Consider the following 21,396-nt stretch of genomic DNA (forward strand, 5'->3'; position numbering starts at 1 on the left):
TAGGGCTCCAAGGGGTGGGGCCTCCCTCTACATTAGGAGCGGCAGAGGATCCAGCCAAGATGAGCAGATGGTGCAGAGACAGAACCCCATCCTGGACAGCTTTTTCCATAATGGAATCCACATTAAAAATGATATTATCTTCACTTTTAAAGGCCCTAATGGACGATATTTATGTCCATGAAATATGTTCCTGACTGAGGCACACACGGTTTGAGAGGAACAAGTCATCAGCCAAGCAGCACTTCTGAGATGAGAACACAGGTGTGAGTGTATTTCCTTTCCAATCCACCAATCAGTAAAATATTTTTTAATACGGGACAAACAGTAGAGTTTGTCTATTCTCCCCACAGAGCATGGTGAGTCGCTGGCTTTAATGGGACCTGACAGCCGTGTGATAGTCTCTGCCATTCTCGTTGTGAGCAAAGTGCTCTAAAAACGCATCCATAATTTATTTATGGGACCTGTCAGTTAACTCGTGAGTAACCAGGATGTTTCCAAGGACATTAAGACTCAGTTCTTATATTTTTGGTTGTGAGCCTAGCCTTTAACGGCTGAGCCATCTCTCCAGCTCTTTTATATCCCAGACAAATGGAAGTGCTACAATGCCCTTCTCAAGATGATCAACTATTGACGACTGAGAAAACCAGGAAGGTCATGACTAGATATGGAAATATTTTGCTGAAACCTTTTTATATTTCCTTATACTTCTTTCTTCTTACATATAGTTTTATGAAACAAACTATCATGAATATTGGCTGATGAACTGAGAATTACTTATCATGTTAATATAAGCGGATTGCTGGATTGAGTGCATGAGGGTAATGCTTTAAGGAGCACATGGGGCGGTGATCTTAAGATTGTTTCATAACTATAAATATCAGGGGGTTGTGTATCCAATAAAGCAAAACCACATCACCTTCAAAACCAACCAAACAACCAACCAAACAACCAACCAAAAAACCCAAAGACTCAATTCTTTCCCTTTCTTTGGGAAATAGTGCTGATGGCATCCCAGGAACGTGATGGTTTCCTGAGCCCTTTATGCTAAGGAAGGATGACTATGGAGGTTAATTGCCCCTCTTTGTTAGGATGTTCAAGCGCTCTGTTAAGTCTGGTATTTCTCTGATTCTCAGGAGCTTTGGTCAAGTCATCAATGACAGTTGTTTGTGAGGTAGCAGCAATTTGAATGGAAGAATGAGTTAATAACAATGGAAAATATCTAATATCTAAAGCATAGCAAAACCTACAGCCTCAGAACCATGTATATTTGACTCAGCTGAATTCCTGTTGACTCCAGCTGTACCATGCATGGTGCATAAACTTCTCTGAGAGTCGTGTTTTGCCCAGTGTAATCAAGAAATGAGGACAGATGCACAGATGGTTCCATAACAAGTGTCCTATGCTTTATCTTAGCCAAGCTCTATCTGTGCTCACCAGACAGAGGACAAGAAGCCACATGTTTTCACATGATCACTGTCAATAGCTGAGCAAGACCAGCATAGATGGAAGAAGGTTGCTATTTACCTGCCTCCCTCAGGATCTCCATGTGGACCAATGAAGCATCTGCTGTGAGTTTGACATGCCTATGCAATTTCAAGAGTGAGGCAGAGCTTCATGCTTGCTTTATACTTGAGACCTGTTGCTTTAGACATGAGAGATGCACAGGTAATGGTGGCATTGTATGGAGAAGCACCTTCGCAACTCCTTATGTAGCTTCATTCTGCCCAGATCCTAAGAACCCAAGAGAAGCTGAATGGAGAGATGATGGACTGGATTGTTGGGAAGAGAAAATTTTAGGATGGGGGAATACTCAGCCTAGTGTTGAGAGAGCAGCTATAGTTGTTAAAGAGCTCAGCACCACTGAAGAGAAACTGCCTGTGCCACACTGGAGCAATAGGAAAGCTATCCAGAGAACAGAACCTTACCTATCAGAGGCTGCGCTTGTGTGCATCTATATTTATTTAAAGTACAAAAACCTAAGCTTGGGGAGTTTCCTGCTCCTGGGGTTAGGGTAGGATCTGCCTGGGAAAGTGTTCCTCAAGGGTCAGCACATAGAAGCAGTAGTCCACAGAGACCACCTCATGAGCTAGCAATAGAATGTAGCCACATCATAAGCATTGTCCAAATGGTCCTGGTTTCAGAGGTACAAAGATTCAAGATTGAAGAGGGCTGATATCCCCAGAAAGGGCCCCCCGAGGCACAACTGCATAAAGCTATGAAGGTGAAGCCTCAGTGTCAATTGGAGATGCTGAGACTGTGGGATGTCTGCCAAGAAGAGCCAGAGTGGAGTGAGGTGGAGCTGGCCTAAGGCTAAGAGAGAAACTGCATTGCTTCAGGTAGCAGATCTGGCAGAATGAGCCAACTATGCCCTTTGGAGTCCAGTTGATTACATCAACAGTGCCGTACTGGACATGGAGGTACAGGAATTGTTTCTCTAATTATTCTGATTTTGTTGACATGCATTTGCTTATTTGCTAAACTCGTGTCCTTCCTTTAAAATGAGAATATTTATTCTATGCCATTATATATCAGAAGTATATATCTTTTTAAAAGTGGACATCTAACAGTTAAGGGACTTTGGACATTTAAAGTTCAACAGAGTGCATTCTCATATTATGAGCTAAATGTGAGGTTTGGGGGACAAGGGATGGAAGGCTACGGCCTAATGTGCTATGTCTGTGCGAGTTGACAAGAGGTGGAAGTGTGGAGGCTAGCTGTACCAACTTGACACAGTCCAGAATGGCCCAGAGAGAATCTCACTGAGGAATTGTCTAGATTAGGTTGGCCTGTGGCCATGTCTGTGGGCAATTAGTTTTAATTATATTGGCCTATATGGGAAGAGTCAGGCTAAAAGTGAGTGGCATCATTCCTTGGGCGTGGGCCCTGGACGAATGAAAAAGTGAAGTGAGTACAACCAGGCATCTATCTTCTTCTGCTCTGGACTGTGGATGTGATACCACATCACAGCTGTCTCAAGCTCCTGCTGTCATGACTGCCCCCGCAATAATGGACTGTGACCTGGAACTGTGCGGACAGTGAGTCCTTCCTCCTCTAAAAGGGAGCAAAAAGGTTATCTGTGATTTAGCATTAACTAATCCATCTTGAAATAGTCACCTTTAGTCATCACCAGAATTAGCTTGTTCTATGGTACATTATGAATGATAACTGGGTTTCTCCATGATAACAAAGTGCTGTCAGCCTCTCTAGGGCTATGAAAGTCCACTTTGCCCCCTCTGTAATCCTTACACAATCCTGCTAGATTGTGGCTCTGACCCTCCTGCTACACGGGAGGAAGGAAGTTGATGCTAAGAAAGGGCATGGCTATGGGAAATGGGTACTGAAGTTTGGGAGTGTTAGGAGAATGAGAGCTGCCTAAGGTGCTTCAGAGTCTGTTCTCTGGATCACTGACATGGCCTCTGACTCCTATACTGTCTCATTTTATGGGCAGTCAGTGGGGAGAAGTCACAGCCAAGTGGTGCAGAAATATCCTCATGGGCAAACAGGTAAAATGCCACAGTAAACAGAGCATCTGTTGGAATGGCTGTAATCTCAGCACTGGGAAGGTGAAGAGAGGCGTATTCCCAGGGCGCACTGGCCAGATATCCCATCTTACATGGCAAGCTTCAGGCCAGTGGGAAACTCTGTTGTGAAAAACAAGGTAAATAGCTCTTGAGGAAGAACACTCAAGGTTGATGACTGACCTTCACATACGTGTGCATGTGAGTGTGTGTACACACACTTGAAACCTCTCCCTTTCTCCCTCCTCCTCCCCTTTTCTCAGGTCTATGAAGCTGTGAGATGGGTTTGGGCTATCATTGTTATCACTGTTGGTGATGCTCATTTGTACCTCATTCCTTTTCATAGTAAACATTTTCTCAGCAGAGTCAGAGTCGGTTTTAGCAACTAAACTCGGCTCAGAACTTTGTTCAAATAATATATGAAGGCATGGGTCTAAGGAGTGGCTCAACTGGTTGACCAGTATCTCCAAAATCAAAGACCTTGTAGGATGCTTAAGAGAGCATGGATTACATGGTAATTTAACATGTAGAACCATGACTCTTTCCTAGAAGTGATACATTGGCCATGGAAGGAGGATTCACACATAAGATCAGCAAACAAGGGAGCATGGCCTTCCTGCTGCAGTCAAGAGCCCTTTCCAAGAGCAGAGAAAGACCACCAGTGAATGCCCTTTGTAGTCTTTGAGGTGCTGGCCAGGCATGGCCTGAGTGAGAGGAAGGAGGCTTGTTGAGTCCCTGCTTGACCTAGGACCCCCACCCAGAGAATCCCTGGTATCACACTCTCTTTTAAGCAGGGTATACTTGTTGACTTAGACCATATACTTCAGCATTCTCCTATTTAGTTCATCCCTAGGCTATGGCAGTAAGAAGCCATTTGCACTACAATTCCTCTTGGCCTCTCTCACTCAGCTAACTGTGTCATTCAGAAATGTCTGTCAATAAATACAGTGTCAGTTACCATTTTGTGTTAAGCCCCACAGAGAAATTAGAGATTAAGAAACATTCTCACATTAAAGCTAAAATAGATGTAGGAAGGCTTTTTGTCTGGGTGATCCCACAGTTACTTGGATGTCGTGTCTATGCTCTTGAGCACTTCCCAAAGGAAGCAAGTGGTCTAGACTATGTCCCTATGGCACTCATAGCTCACTGAAGACATATAAGAGAGAGAAGCCCTGGCTTTGGCCACGTCCCCCTGCCAGTTGCTTGGATGGGAACAGGTCCAAGATCTCTCTTTCTTGTCATCAGTGCTACATAGAAAGCAGTCAGACAGTTCACTGTCCTCACTTCTAAACCCAACTTCAGGTCTAAGACACTCCAAGCACCAAACATTTTTCTTGCTCATTTGGTGTGCAAATCCTGTCCTGAACTGACACAGGGCTATTTTTAGTCTTTATTTATTCCTCATGGTGTGAATATTCATTTTTCCTTGCAGAAGGGCTTCAGAGCTGGGTGCTGGGGGCTGCTCTACCCTGCCTGACTCTGTTGCATAAACCACATGCCCTGTATCACCTTCTGAGTTTCTCCCAATCTAGGAAGCCTCTCAAACAGAGGAGTGGAGCCTTAGATGGATGATGCCGGTACCCCACCTCATAGACAGAATGAAGGTCCCCTAGAGTTTCATATGTCCCAGTTCAACAAATGTCTGTCCTATTGGAAGGAGAATCTGATGAGGGGCTGGCTGCTTTGATGACCTCAAGCCTGCATCTGAGCTCTTTCCTATGTGAGATTTCATATGGAGAGAAAACTCCCTGAATATGTTCCTTATGAACTTGTTGCTTATAAAATTTAGTCTCCACCATTTAGCCCATGAGGGCAGGAAACCTTTGATCGTGTGTTTCATACATGCGTGCACACATACATGAAACTGTGAAAAATAAACCAAACATTTGCTGTGTAAGCATGAGGACCTTGGTTTTGGTCTTGACAATTCATTTAAAGACAGCCATGGTAGCCACGTCTATAATCTGAGCCCAGGACAGGAGCATCCTCAGAAGTCCCCAGGATGAACTAGCCTAGTACACAGAGCAGCAAATAGCAGCAAGTCGGTGAGGATTCAATGCTGCACGCATCTAGGCACACAGAGCTAATTAATGCATCAGGAATCATTACTGAAGGGGCCTTGATAATGCGGGACAAATATGTTGGGATGAAGGAGAGAATGAGGACCTGGCAGAGTTTGAGCTGTCATCTTCAGGGGTGAAGGTCTGAAACATGGAGATATATGATCAGAAGAGAATGGGATGAGGATGTGGGGGTATGTAAAGTCTTCCAAGAGGCCCCACAATGTCTCTTGCTGCTTGTAAATTTTCTGTTTTTAGTTGATAGAAAATGATCCTGTTTTGATGGTATTGAATTCAGATGTGAAATGGAGGATGCTATCTTGGCTACTATCCAATTTTGTCAGGATGAGCATGACACAAAAATCAATAGTTGATTAATTCATTATTTTATAATTTCACAGTGTGTATAGTTTGTGTGTGTGTGTGTGTGTGTGTGTGTGTGTGTGTGTATGTGTGTGTGTGAGACCTACAACACTTAATTATTCTACCTGCATAAGTATAGGTCATTTATTTGAGTGGGCTCTAAGGTACCAGTGGTTTCATCACTGAGTAAACTGGAAAAAAAGAGGGGGTGAAGATATGTTTCAGTGGGTAAGGCACTTGCAGGGCAGGTATGGTATTCTGTGTATGGACATCCAGAACCCACAGAAGGTCAGACCTGTTTAGTGGCCATATCTCACTGTTCCTATGGGGAGATGGAATTTGGAAATGGAAAATCCCCAGAATCATAAGGCCAGATAGCCTGGAGTATATAGTAACAAACAAGAGACACTGTCTCAAACACGGTGGAAGGAGAGGACCAGCATCCCCCCAATATACACACCATATAGACACAAAGATAAACAACTGGCATATAGTTACCATTACAATGTATTTCATCAACAAGAAGAGAACACACATTTTTCTGATCATTCATTCAAAGCAGACTTAACCCAGGGTCATCTGACCATGAGTGATTGGAGCCTTCAATGTGGTTTCTAGTGCTGGTGGCTCCACACAACCGTTGTCTGCCATGTATCTGTAGTTAAGCTGCCACTGGCTAAGCTGGGAAGACAGGAAGTAAGTGAGCTGGGATAATGCAGACAACTGTTTGATGTGGTAAAGATGATGAGGGGTCTAGGTACTAATTGATGCTGTGAGAAAGGTGTAGAAAGGAACCACACACCTTCAGGAGAATGGTCAAGCCCTTCTCACTGATGGGTGAGCACCAGCTGCTCCTGGGATGCTGAGCAAACTGCCCCATTGTACTTTGCCTCCCACTGGAGTTTTATGTAAGATGTTTGGTCCTTCACAAAGCACAGAAAACCCCTGCCAGTATGAGTTCATATGCTCCATGGGCCTCCTTTCAACATGCCCCTCTACCATCACAGTCAACGCCATCAGTGCCCTTCTCAAGGTGGTACCAGAGACCAGGCAGACTCTGAGATAACTCCTCAACAGACAGGGTTATACAGAACAAGTAGAAGAGAACAGACTTTTAAAATTTTTTACAATGTCTTCTTGATAACTTATGTTGAAGTCATAGCTGTAAAGTCAAATCCCTTGGAAGATAATTTTTACAAACGATTTTCTTCTTGTTTTCTTTCTTTACAGAACCAGGATTCTTGGACCCAGTTGCTCTCTCCAGCTCTTCCCACTGCAATGTACATCCCTCTGTTTATAATAGGAAATCCAAAAGGTAAAAATCAAAGTACTTCAGTCTCAATAGCTCATACAAGAACTGTTCTCTCAAAACTATGGTATCTACATTTTCCCCTTCTCTCAACCATCTTCACAGAATGTCTTGCTTAGTTCCAGAAACAAGACATGATAGTTTTAACTCATCTCTTTTGCTGTTGGACCTACAGACCACCTTTGCCCCCTTTATAGACACATATCAATGTGCAGCAAACACTTAGCTTCATAAGGCACTTATTATTCCCTCAATATAAACTGCTTAAAGTAGAATTTGTGCATAAAGGCATAGCAGTCTTTAAAGCTCTTAAAATCTTGTTGAGACTGAATTAAATATGTGATTGCCAATTTTGCATCATTTGCATATTTGATAAGTAGTCTACAATGTCAGGTATGTGTTAGAAAGGCAGAGTTAGTAGAAGCTCAATAGTCCCTGATTTTATATCAGACTTTTAAAACTCTCAGCTTTCAGTAGCTATGTACTGAGCAACACTGAGTTAGACTGACAGTACTTTACCTAACTCAGTCCTTCTAGGAACACAGAGTGGTCAGTACAACCCGTTTCTTAGTGACTCTGGGAGTCTGGAGGTTTGTGATGTTCATGTGGTGGATGATGAGGTCTTTTAGCTTCTTCTTTGAGCATCCTTCTGAGCATACACATGTGTGTCTCTAAGACTGTGCCAGGCATCTGGTGGGTCCACCATTGCCCCAAGTTACAAGATGTGGTGCCCCTCTGGGCTTCCTTCATAACCAGTTATAGCTTCTGTCACAATGCTCTTCAGGGTAGGGGTGGCCAGTGGAACACGATGGTGTTCTGGGATTCTTTCTGCCTGTGTTTTATGGCCTTCACTGGAGCTGAATCGGTGTTCAGCAAGTGAGAAGTAAAGATAACTGAAGAAACAATGCTCTCAGGATGTATCAGTCTCCAGAGTGTGCAAGCTGTGCAGTGGACAGTCAAGAGTTCTGGCTGAGGAGAAGGCAAGTATATATCGGGTGGCCAAGGGACTCTGAGGGGTTGGCTACAAAGGCACATGTGCCCAATGTATGTCTACAGAAGATACTTGCTGTGACCACATTTGCATTACAGCCCTGTTCTCCCTTGCAGTATTCAGTTGACTTTCAACTGCTCCTGTCACCTGCTTTCTTGTTCTTAAGAGTTTCTTTCCTAGCCACCTCCTGTTTCCTGCTTATTCTCCTGTAGACTTCTTTCTTCTCCTCCATTCTGTTTCCACTCATCTCCAGTGCTGAGCCTGAAGCTCAGCTGCCTCCCACCTAGGCAGAGTGTGGGATCTGCAGCCTGCTTAGCGACCAGGCAGGACCTGACATCATGCCCCTGCAGTATTAGGATCCATGTTCATTCTCAGTGAGCCACACATCAAACCTGTTACGTGCTGGGGTTGTTAGCCTCAGAGGATTGGGTAAAAGCAAGACACTTCAATCCTGTTCTTTCTCCATTAATCACTATTAACAGTGTGAATCTGTCAAAACAGGCAGGTGATGTGTGCACCGAGACCAGCTTCTGAGATCAAGCTTTGGCATTTCAATCCCTGTCATCTCAGTTACAGGAGAAATGAGGCCAAGAAAATCTAGAATTCTCTCTCTCTCTCTCTCTCTCTCTCTCTCTCTCTCTCTCTCTCTCAGAAGGGCTCTGCAAGTGTATGTAGTGATACGCTCAGATATGAGACAGCATATACACGCTATGTGAGAAGTACACATACCCACAGCATATGATACACATATACTTGAGCAACTGTACTTGATAAATAAGCTTCAGATTTCAAATGAGTGATGTCATGAGTGACAGGGATTCAGGCTTGCTCAGGGTAGATAGCTCCTGTCCATCCATATATATGCTGGACATGCATGCTCTGTTTTGTTTTTTTTTTCTTCAGAGTTACATAGCTGTTGAAGCTGTAAGCTCTTGACAGACACATCAGTCTTTTAAAATCATGTTTGTATCAGAAGAGGGTGGGATGTAACAGGTTCTAGCACATCTGAGAGCTCTCGGGGCTCCTCAGATCACCTAACTCATCCAGCAGACTTGGAGTCCCAGCTGGGCATTCTCAAAACACCTTTAGTCCTGCAGAGCACGGGTCGTGCAGAGCTCGTACCATGGGAGGAAACACCTGGATTGATCATTTTCCTCCCTCTTTAATGTTCATATTGACTTTGGCCTAAAAAATGACAGGGTTGAAGACTGTCATTAGTCTCCATGGTAAACAGATTACACGTTGATATAATAAATGTTTTACCTTTAATTTTTGTTTTAGTATGTTTTCATAAATGGGCATTAAACTGTGTTGAACCTATTTATTAAGCTTTCTTCTGAAAGATGCCTTGGTTGCAAAAGGAAACCTTCCTTCCTTATCAGAGGCCCAGGCTCAACCCCTCCTTAGCTGCTGTGGGGTTCTGCCTCAAAGTAAGATAGCTATGCTTGCTAGGCAGCAAGGCTCATTATGGGTGGCTGGTCCTGCTTTTATCTTCCCTGCTGCTTGCTGTTCCACAAACACCACTTCTCCCTCCTGTAAAAAATTACTCAATTTGACAAATCCTGGTGTTATGGGCCGAGCTGAGCCTTACCCCTACTCTGAATTTCCATACTGCAGGCCTAACTCCCAGGAAGCTGATATAACAACATTTGGAAAGAGGGAAGCTGGTGGGTCTGAATCCAACCTGACCACTGACCTTATAAGCAGAAAGAATCCAGACACACACAGAAGACCACCCATGCAAGTGAAGATTCAAGTCAAGGAGAGCGGCCTCAAAGGAGCCATCTCTATGACACCTTGACTTTGGGTTTCCTTCTGCTAAGACCAGGAGACAAGAGATTCTTGCTTCTAAGCACCAGCCAGTCTGCTGTCCTAGGTCATGGAACCCTCACTGACCCCTACACCCTTTTTAATGACCCTTTTTAACGCTCACCCGGAGAAGAGCCAGCCCCAAGCCCAACACTATGTCCAAATAACAGCCTTGCCTATGGTGTGAAGTTCCCTGATTACTAGACTCTCCTGGACGTCTTATCATCTCCAGCTTGCACAGAGCTGATGCTTCGGCTTTGAAGACAGCCATGAACAGACTCTACCTCACTTCCACTTCAAGAGCAACATCATCTCCCCTGCTCAGAGTGCATGGTGAGTATGTCCTAGGAGCATGTGGATGGTTCTAGATCAGTCTTTGATACACACCTCATCTTGATTGTAGCATAGCAAGTGTGAGCAGAAAGAAAGCCATGCGACCTGCTATGGGGACCCCTCTCTGCCTGTCCAGGAGTAATGTGCTCAGAACCACTGTCTTGAAGTGAAAGGATAGCAGGATCTATTCAGCTCCTGACGGTTCAGAGTGTTGGTATTATTGCAGCCAAACAAAGCTACATGACCTATACTATATGTTTAAATCCCAGGAGCATGACTACCCAGTTTAACTATTGGAAAGGGACAACTGGGCAAGCTGTGATATGACTTTTTGAAGCCAGAATGAAAGTCTGAGCAGGAATATAACCCAAGGCACATTAAAAACTCAAAGTTACAGCCTGAAGATCAGAGCTTGGCTGGTCAGTCAACAACCACAGAGAGTCAAGGAACAGTCCATAGGAAGTGCCCAGGGCCCTCATATCTTGCCAGAAACACGGTTACTAAAATACTACGTGCTCACTTGTTATTCAAGTGAGGCCTTCAGACTTTCTTGACTTCCAAGTACCAAGTTTAAGGCTCCATTCACCTCAGCAGCTACCTAGATGTGGTGGGACAAAATCATAGCACTTGGGAGGCTGAGCAGGAGGTTGTGGTTCGGCTGGGCTTTTCCTCCTATTGCTGCATTTGTTTTGAACTGTAGCAGTGTCATGCTCACTGTCTTGCCCTGGCTGTCTAATCTGAAGCCATGTCAACTCCCAGCAGCTAATTCTAGAGGGACTGTGTGAGCCCATGGTGTCAGCAGCTGAGCAGCTGCAGGGTTCTGTTGGGTGGTTTTGAGCAGAGGTTGGCAGATCCAGTTCCTGTGAGTCCTGTTTCTCCATTCAGTTTGCTTTCTTCCTTTGTGCCCCTCTCTCCTGCATCCCCCTTTTCTTGGGTGTTTCCATTGGCTGAGAAATCAGCTGTCTGTCTCTCTATATATATGTTTTTCTTTTGGTCTCTCTCTCTCTCACACAAACACATATACTCTTTCATATATTTACATTTATATACTCCCTCCCCCCCCACACACATCCCCTCTCTAGCTCTCTTACACACACTCTTTTTTGTACACTGTCAAGGACACACACACCCACTCCAGCCCCTACACTTCCTGTACACTCTCCTTCACACACACTCACTCCTTTACACACTGTTTCCCTTCCTCACACATACTCCCTTGCACACTTTCAGACACACACTCACTCCCTTAAACTACCCTTGGTATTCACTTGCTCTCAGGAACACACATACTCTCTTGTACAATCACATTTGCTCCCTTCTACACTGCCTCATAGACACACACTTCCTCCCAACTCTCAGAGTCACACACATATGCATTCCCTTGTACACTCTTTCACTGACACATTCCCTCACACCCTCGCTCTCCTGTAAGCTCACCAACACATATATCCTTCCTTGTGCACTCTCCCGGATACACTTTCCTATAGACTCCATGCTCAAACTCCTTTCCACACATCTCCCTCTCTTACACACACTCACACATACTCCCTGTACATTCACAAACATGTTCTTTCATGGACTCATAAGGCACACTCACACACACACACACACACACACACACACACACACACACTCACTCCCTACACAAACTCCCTCTGTACTCATAGACTTACACATGCACATTCCTCCACACCCTCCTTCTCATATATACCCATACACATTCCCACAGACACACACTCATCTCTTCACACACCCCTTTCAATACACACACCATCTCATACTTTCTTGCTAGGTAAGGAAGAGGCTAGAACATTGGTTCTCAACCTATGGATTGTGACCACATGGGTGGGATCAAACAACCATTTCACAGGGGTCTCCTAAGACAGTTCTGCATATCAAACATTTATATTATGATTCATAACTAACAAAATTACACTTATGAAGTATCAGTGGAAATAATTTTATGGTTGGGAGCCACCACAACTGCATTAAAGGGTCACAGTGTTAGGAATGTTGAGAACCACTGAACTAAAGTTTTCACTAATAATACTCCAAATGGCTGAAGCAAGTTACTGTCTATTTAAAAAAAAAAAAAACTTTGTGCTATTTTCTGGTTGTGGGGCTCTCTGAAAAGCCCTGACCTTTGACCTTCACCCTCGGCTATGCATGGCAACAGCATGCACTCACTTCCATTCCTGGACATATTTTTGACTGCCAGCTCAGCAGTGACAATGTCCCTCCAAAGTCACTCCAATGCCTTTTCCAGTGAGATCAGGGACTGAGGCTCCATATAGGCAAGGAGCAGGTGGAAAAGCAGAGGTTCCCAGCCTGGGCAAGATGAACAGGCAGTCTGAAGCCTGCAGGACCACTTGGCGACTGCTGGCCAATGATTTCAGGGGCAAATGAGCGGGTGTGTGAAGTCATTAATTATCTCCACCTCATCTCACATTTTAAGAGTTTCTGTGGCTTCATAATTAAAGATACGAGGCTTTATAGGGATTATGGGGGTGCGCACAATGCGCAGCCAGGTGCTAAGGCCCCAACGTTCATCTGGAGGCCTGCAGAGCCTCCGATTGTGAGTGAGTGTTCCCAGCTTGCCTGAAGCTCCTGGGCTTGTTTTCTTGTCTTAATTGCTTCCGGGCAGAAGAGCCTGGTAGGATGGGGCTGCTGCCCACCTGTGCTGGGTGCAGAAGGAGCTGCTGAAGAGCAGAGCTGACAGGGCTGCCATCTTCCTAGAGGACAAAGTGCACACGGTTCATGGTGGCAGAGGATTTCACACATGTACCTCCGTGGGCCACTTTTGTGGATCTCTGCTCTGAGTTACTGCAACACCCAGTGACCTGCTGGAAGAAATAAAGCATGGCAAAGCTGCCGGGCTCTCACTTCAGGGACCTGGTCACACAGGCCAGGCTGATAGTAGGTTGGTACATTTCCTTTTTGTTGACTTGGTGGCCAGTGTGCCCGAAGAGTGAGCTGTCATGTTGGGAAAGTTCACAAGGACTAGAGTCAAGGGTAGCTTTAGCCAACAGCCAGGGAGTGAGGAACCCAAAGTACTGTTGGCCCTGGTAAGGTACTGGGAAGGTATATGTGAGCTTGTCTGAGGAATTACTTAAAAATAGCACAAAGGAACATGGCAACAAGGCTTGAACAACCCCATTACCAGGTGTTGGCACTGGAGACTTGCCAAGTGCTGATCATCCCTGAAGAGTTGTCTAAACAGAGCCGGCCTTTGAGGCTCACTTCTCCAAAAATGTAGGCTGTGTGACCCATATTACCAGAGGCAAGTCCCTCACAGAAAACACACACACAGTTTTGCACTGGGTCCTGCTTTTAACATGTAGGGCTTTCTCCGTCCCTCTGTTTTTTCTTTATGCTTAAAAAAACAAAAACAAAAAACCAACATAATCTATCTTTTTCTCTCTTCAACTTCCCTCCAAAGCCACAGAAAAAAATGTGACAATGGCACGAGGTTACAAATCTGGGGACATCAGGAGTATCATGTGTGGCTGCTGTGTCTTCCTACAAATGCTAGGAACACCAGGGTGTCATGTGGGACTCCCTTGTCTTCCTTTTATGTTGGCTTCCATTGGCAGAGTCTGTCAGGCAGAGAGGTCTGTGTTTCTGTGAATTGAACTGGGATGTCTGACAGTCCTTCATTCTGTCTTCAGAACTTCAGCACAATAACTGTGTCATGTGTTTGCAAAAGCCCCAGGTAAGGTAGTGGTGCCATGTCTATACAGAGTGGGATCTGGTGCCTCAACTGTCACCAGACACAAAGCCTTCCTCACCAAACTCAGGAGCCACGTGGGCAGTGCCATATTCTGGTCACAGGTGGCACTAGAAAGGCCTGAGGAGAAGCAGGAAACAAGACATTGCTCAAAGAATAAATTTAGGCTGAATTGGCAGAGAGAGAGAGAGAGAGAGAGAGAGAGAGAGAGAGAGAGAGTCGTATAGGACCCAAGGTAAAGACAACGTGGGTCCAGGAAAGCCTGTAAAGTGATCTACAGGGAAGGGAGAGATGAATCAGTCAGGAAAATGTTTGCCTTGCAAATATGAGGACCCAAGTTTGATGCCTAGAACCTACGTATAAAAAGCTAGGTATGGTGGCATGCATTGGTAATCCCTGCACTAAGGAAGCAGAGATGGGTAAATGTCTGGAGCTGCAAGCTTAGCCTACTCAATAAGTTACAGGCTAATGATAGATTCTATTTCAAAAACCAAGGTGAGTTGTGTGTAAGAAATTGCAGCGAAGGTTGTTCTTTGACTACATACGCGTGTGCACACGCACACACACACATACACACTGGCACACATACATGATTCTAGCTGCATTTCTGTTGCTGTGATAAAACACCCTAACAGAAAGCAACTTAGGAAAGATGGGATCTGTTTGACTTAGAACTCCAGGATACAGTCCACTGTTGCAGAGAAGTCAAGGTAGGACTGTAAAGCATCATATTCACAGTCAGGAGTAGAGAGGGAATAAACGCATGACCCTGCTTGCTTGCCCTCAGCTAGCTTTCATCTCTCTTATACTGGTCAGGGCCTTCTGTCCAAAGAATGCTGATGCTCACCCTGACCTGAGTCTTCCTAGATAAGTGGATCTCAACCTTCTTAATGCTGCAACCCTTTAATACAGCTCCTCAAGTTGGGGTGACACCTAACTATAAAATTATCTCGTCACTACTTCATAACTGTGATTTGTTACTGTTATGAATAGTAATGTAAATATATTAAATACCTGATATCCAGGATATCTGATATGGGACCGTTATGAAAGGGTCGTTTAACCACCAAAGGGGTCATGACCCATAGGTTGAGAACCAGCTGTCCTAGATCAGTTATACACAATCCCCAACAGAAACACTGGCAGGCCAACCTGATATAGATAACTCCTCATTAATATTCTCCCTAGATGATTCTAGGTTGTCAAGTTGACAGGTAAAAAATAAAAATCAACCAGTATACACAATATGTGATTCATATATCTTTATAAATATATATATATATATATTTTTATGAAAAATACACACACACATCTTTCTCTCAGTTCTACAGTGGCAGAAGAGGGTCTTGCACAGGATCTAGCAGCGGTGCAGTGATGGGTCAGTGGACATGCCTGTCAGTACTAACAGAGAAGAGGAATAAGACAGAAGCCAATTTCCTTTTGAGATTGGACAAGCTAGATTGACTTGACATTTGCTCTCATGGCCTCTTAGGGGTCCAAAGTTCAAGGCAAGGATGGAGTGTAGATTATAGAGTATCTCCCTCGGAAGTCCTCACTGGAGGTCTTCAGGTGAAGTGGTTAGGAAAACACGTGGCCTAGTGGTTCATGGCACCTCAAATTGAGACCTTGCTTTAAGCTTCTCTGTGTTCAGTTGGATCCCAGCTTCTGAAGAATCAAAGGAGCCTAACTTCACATCAGACCTTGGAAAACAAGAGCCCAATAAATATGAGCTTATCCCAAGAGAACAAGTCAGGAGCAAAAGAATGGGCACACACAACAACGTCTGCCGAGACTCCAGCTGCTGAAAGACAGACAGAGGCTCTGAAGATGGAGCCTGCAATATCTGCAGGTGATCCAGCTGCAGCAGAATGGGCAGAAGTCAAGAATGGCTCCGAGATGGGACCTGAAAAATGGAGATGTCTGGGCCCTGCACTGCCTCTACCAAAAATAATTTCATCATTGGCAATGCTGGTGCATAGGTCTTCCTTGAGCCCCAGCAGGACCAGTAGGATGCACTGTGTTCTTTATGTTGCTCAGGCCCATGCTCAGAGTTGGTGGTTGGTGGAGAAGTAGAAGGAGGAGAGTAGCAGAGGGGCAGGGCTCAGGTTTTTGCTGTATCAGGATTTCAGAGCAAACCATTGGTACAGGGACTAGGAATCCAGACAATGAGTGGCCTTGACACCAGTAAATGTGTGGGCTCAGGATGTGATTCAACATATACAGGAGCAAAGCTAAACCTCAGTAGAATCTCTGAGAGCATAAAGGTGCAGAAAACTGCACCAAAGACAGCCCTACACAAGATTTTTAGGTTCCAAAAGATAAAAAGGAACCATCAAGGAGACTTTGTCATGGAGGAAGGGACTCCATTGTTGACCAGGGGACTTACTGGGGTGGGACCCTTGGAGACTTTTGGTGAAACTTTTCTGGGATGGTAGAAAAATGGATAGCTAATTAGACTGGGATAAGAAGGTGGTAGAGTGGGGCAGGGCTGGCATGTTGGTGGCTGGGGGAAGCATCTGTGAAGTGCTACAGAAGTGAGAACGAGCATACATCGGCGGCAGCTGGAGAAATGGTAAGTAGATCAGGATGTGGATGGAGCACGGGGAGTCTTACAGGGGCATCTGTCTGTGACCAGCATGGAAAGGCCATGCATATCTAAGGGGAGATGCAGCAGATGGGATCCAGGAAGGAGGAGAGACTAGAGTCTAAGGTTTAAGAACAAAGGGAACAAATACACCCTGTGTCCTTTCATAAGGCCACCAACCTCATGCATGAGAGCCCCACCCTGTGGCCTACACGTTTCTCAGATGCCCCATCTCTTAGTATCAGCATACTGGGGGCCAGATTTCAGCACCTAAACTTCAAGCTACAGCATTCTTTCCTGGATCCCTCAAAATGCAGTCCTTACATGCAAAATGAATGAATCCAAAGTCTTAAGTATGTCCAGGATCAGCTTTTCAAGGCTGGTCAAAGTCTTAATTAAACACCAGATTGGCTGATATAGGGAGGAATTCCAGGTGTGATGGGTCTGATACAAACTTTGCTCCAGCTGTGAAAACAAGCTAGTTATATACGTCCAAAATCCAGCACCAGTCAGGCATAAGATCAACATTCTATTCAGAAATGGAGAAACTAGAAGGCAGTAGGGTTGAGAATATACGTTTGAGGCATGCTTACCTAGAATAGCCTGGGTTTGGTTCCCAATACTTCATAAACTGGACATAGTAATACACACCTGTAATCCTATAACTCAGAAAGTAGAAACAAGTGGATCAGAAATTCAAGGCCAGTCTTGGCTACATGATACTAAGAGGTAGATGGAGGGGAAAGAAAAAACAATTTGGAAGGCAGAGACAAGATCCAACAGGGCAAGCAAGGCCTTTAAGTATTGGTATTGATTGACAGTTAAGAGTACTGGATGGTCTTTTAGAAGACCTTGGTTCAATTTCCAGCATCCATATGGCAACTCACCACTCTAGTTCCAGGGTACCAAATGCCCTCTTCTGGCCTCTGCGGACACCAAACTCGCATGTGATAGACAGATATACACACAGAAAAACATCAGTGCACAAAAAAATACTAATAATTTTTTAAAATCACAGAAGACTTTGTGGAATGTATTTTTTTATCCCATATGCTCTTCTGGTGTCTCTTTAAAATGTTGAATATTTTTCTTTGGCTGGATCTACACACATACATACACACACACACACACACACACACACTGCATGGCATTTTTAACTGAATTGTGACATGTTCTTTCTATCTCCAGTTGGTTTAAATTATGTAACTGCATGTGGCTCTTCTCACTCTTTCTCTTGTCTGACTATGCCTATGCTGCAGAGGCAGACTAGGGTGAAAGTGTCCAATATCTTTTAGAGCTCTGGAGTTCCAAGATACTCAGGTGCAGCCTGGCTTAGGAGAACAGAGAAATTTGGGCAGGTGACGCTGACTGACAGTTTGCTTCTGTCACAGGCACTGGAATGCAAATGGTTGCTTCCCTGTTGCTGGACTGTTGGACAGAGTGGGAGGAATGAGCAGTCACTGACTGTGGGGCTGTTCTTGCTGAATCTAAAGAATCCCTTCAAGAGCCAGTAATGAGTGGAGCCATAGCCTGATTACAAACCGCATCAGAATGCCAACTACCGACCAGGACTTGGGATATGGCACATCCCAACCAAAAAGCATAGGAAGAACAGGCAATCAGTGCAGGGCTCGGTGTGCAGGGCTCAGGACTTCCTAAATGGACATGCAATGGGTAAGGGCTCCATATATAGGGCTCAGGACTTCACAAATGGAGACATCCCACACGTGGCAACAGGACACCAGGAGAAGGCTTCATCTACAGAACAGGTCTTCATGGGGCCTAGCAATATGTTCCCAAAGAAAAAGACTGTCTATGTGTGGGCCCCAGAAGTTGCTAGTCACCAGAATCAACGTGTTGCTAGGAGAATCCCTGTTGCTACTCAGACACCCAAGTCACTCCTCCCATCATACACAAGAGCCTGGGAATAGGAAGATCTTCAGAAAAATGTTCCAGGATGGAAGTGCACATAAAGGAAGAGACAGGGGGCATCACAGCAGATAAAATGCTGGAGAGAGACACAGGATGCAGGCTCCACTCTTCTCTGTGGTGTCTCCAATGCCTAGAAGCTAATGAAAACAGTAGACCAAGAATATCTGTACCTACTCCACCACTGAGCTGGATTTCACACTTCCAGAAAACAGATGCTAACACCCATGCTGACCCAGTAACATAGCCACAGCCAGAAGCCACACTAACAGTGATGGTAGCAAGACTGCCAAGGCTCAGGGGAAGGAAGATCTGCTGTGGTGTCCACAAGTGCCATTTATAGAGTCTTGGCTGGCTCTTGGCATGTTCTATACACATTCAGTATGAAAGTATTCCATCCCATAACAGCCTGTGGGGCAGACAGCTGCCATTGTCACATAACCTGCCCTAGCCACATACATGCTAGGAGTCTCCCTGTGTGATCCCTTGTCTCAGTGATCAGAGCCCATGCCATCTTGGTGACAGAAACCAGACTACAAATGAAGCCTCTCATCATTTTTGTTTCCCAGGGTGATCCCTGCACAGTGAGAATGGGACCTACCCTGCTTGTCATTGAACTGGCGTGGATAACGGTTACACAGCCTCTCAAGCTATGGGTCAATCACTCTCAACTCCCTGTCTCTGATACAGACCTCATGGGAGATAGGGTTAGACTTTTTCCAACACTTCTTCTTTTGTAGAGCCCCACTGACCCATGTAGGGATACATGATGTCAGATCCCTGGCAGAGAGCACTCCAGCACTGCCCAGACCCCAATACTGACACTGTGGACTCACTACCTGACTGTGTTTGTGTATATCTAGAAAACAGAAGACGTTGACAAAATAAAAGGAAAAGAAAATTAGAAGTTAAAGTCTTGGCAGCAGGCTTCAGCTGACTATACAAAGGGCTCTCCTTTTCCTAGTCTTTGACACTCATTTTCTCTTGACAGTTTTAGTGATAACATCCCAGAAGAATGGGGTCCTTCAAGGAGGCTGTTTCCCTTGAGTCCACTGCAGGCCGGCCTCTTTGGGCAGTGGGTATGAGATTAGCAGCCGGGGTAAGGAGGAAGCTTTGCTCCTTTTGAGTTTTGTTACAGCCTGCCAGAGGCAGCAAGAGCAGAGTCCACAATTCTCTCTCTGCCTTTTGCTTCCTACCTCTCCATCCCCTACCACCAAAAGGAATATTGCCAAGTCTGTGATACAACTTTCATTTCCTTATCAGAGGCACGTATGAGATTGGATCACCGGGGACTTTGATGTTAGCTCCTGTCTCTGTGGAACTCTAAAGGAAGAACACCAGAGAGGTGAGCCTCCAACAGGGGAGAAAGAATGGCCTCCAGCCCAGAGACCTCACCTGCTGGTCAAAGGAAAAGGACTGTGGTGGAAGGGCTGGACAGAATCTATGGAGCAGCCCAGCGGAGAAGCTGTGCCAGCTTCAGACCGGCTAGGTGGAAAAACTAAACCCAGGCTCTCATTACTTTGGAAATAACAAGAAAATAATTGGAGACAGTGTTTCTATTTTTATGCTGAGTCCCAAGCTTTCCAGCCTGCTGCTGGAGGAGGGAAATAAAAGAGAGTGAAGCAGCTGTGTAGGCTCAGAGCATCAGCCCAAAGCACAGCATGCTGGGTCAAGTGCCACTTCTGACACCGTGAGGACTGTGCACCGGGCTGAAGACACTGACAAATACTTTGGCTTGATTCTTCTAAGGATGTGGGTCCTGGGCATCCTTCTGAGAATGATGGCAGTCTTCCTGGCTGGTGGGTCATACATGGAGCCTGTGCTGCCATGCCATCAATGTTGACACTGCACTGAGTACAGTGTGAATTGAAAGTGCTGCCAACTCAAAGTCAGACTCCCAGGTGGCCTCCAGAGGCAATTTTAGCATCACCCCTCAAAGGCCTCAAGATTCCATCTGTGTCCCCACTTGTCCTCAATTGTCTCCCAGACACCTGAATGTTCTGGATGAGGAAAAAAGGGATAGCAGAGACAACTGGGGACACATCCATTTCACGGTGTAGCATTATGTATCTGGCCAGTTTCCAAGCCCTGGCAATTAGAGGAGGTCACCACTTAAAGCCAAGGAGAGGACATAAGACTCTCTATAAGGAGGCTATAAGGTTCAGGCTGTCAGAAGTGGGGATGCAGGGAGGGAGAGCTAGCTTGCGTCCTTCTCCACTCCTCTCACTGCACACTGGCAGACTTGTTGGAGGCCACACCCACAGAGAGCTTTCTTGGCACATTGGCATCTTCCCCTCAATATTTCTGGCTAGAGCAAAAATCTAATCATTCTGTTGAAAACTTAACTAGAACTGACATATCAATTCATCACTGTAATATCAAAGCTTTCTAAAGAGGGATCATGGTGTGTGTGTGTGTGTGTGTGTGTGTGTGTGTGTGTGTGTATGTGTGTGTGTATACAGTGTGTGCACACAGAGGTAGTGTGTTTGTATAGGGGACGGTATATAAGGCTGTGCAATGTAACATGTGTCTATGAAATTGTACATAGTGGGTAGCATTAACAGTTTTATTATATACATATGGGGTGAGATGTGCAGTATATGTGTACAACACAGTGATGGTGTGTGTGTTATGTATAGCATGTGTGGTATGCACAGTGTGTGTGATATATGCATGTTTTTAGTACCTATATATGATATGTGATGTATGAGCCTGGTATGTGTGCATGTATATGGTGTCTTCATGGTGTGTGTGTGTGTGTGTGTGTGTACAT

General features: G+C 45.1%; 1 long non-coding RNA gene across 1 annotated transcript; it reads left to right on the top strand.

Annotated features, from left to right (window-relative positions):
- Positions 1 to 2,350: 2,350 nt before the first annotated feature.
- Positions 2,351 to 20,124, top strand: Gm42243. Its single transcript, XR_880913.2, has 4 exons — positions 2,351 to 2,417; positions 7,172 to 7,256; positions 9,859 to 10,383; positions 19,887 to 20,124. It is a non-coding gene; the product is annotated as a predicted gene, 42243 (long non-coding RNA).
- The last annotated feature ends 1,272 nt before the right edge of the window (positions 20,125 to 21,396 follow it).

The sequence above is a fragment of the Mus musculus genome, chromosome 5 (genome assembly GCF_000001635.26).
Source record: "Mus musculus strain C57BL/6J chromosome 5, GRCm38.p6 C57BL/6J".
Lineage (NCBI taxonomy): Eukaryota > Metazoa > Chordata > Mammalia > Rodentia > Muridae > Mus > Mus musculus.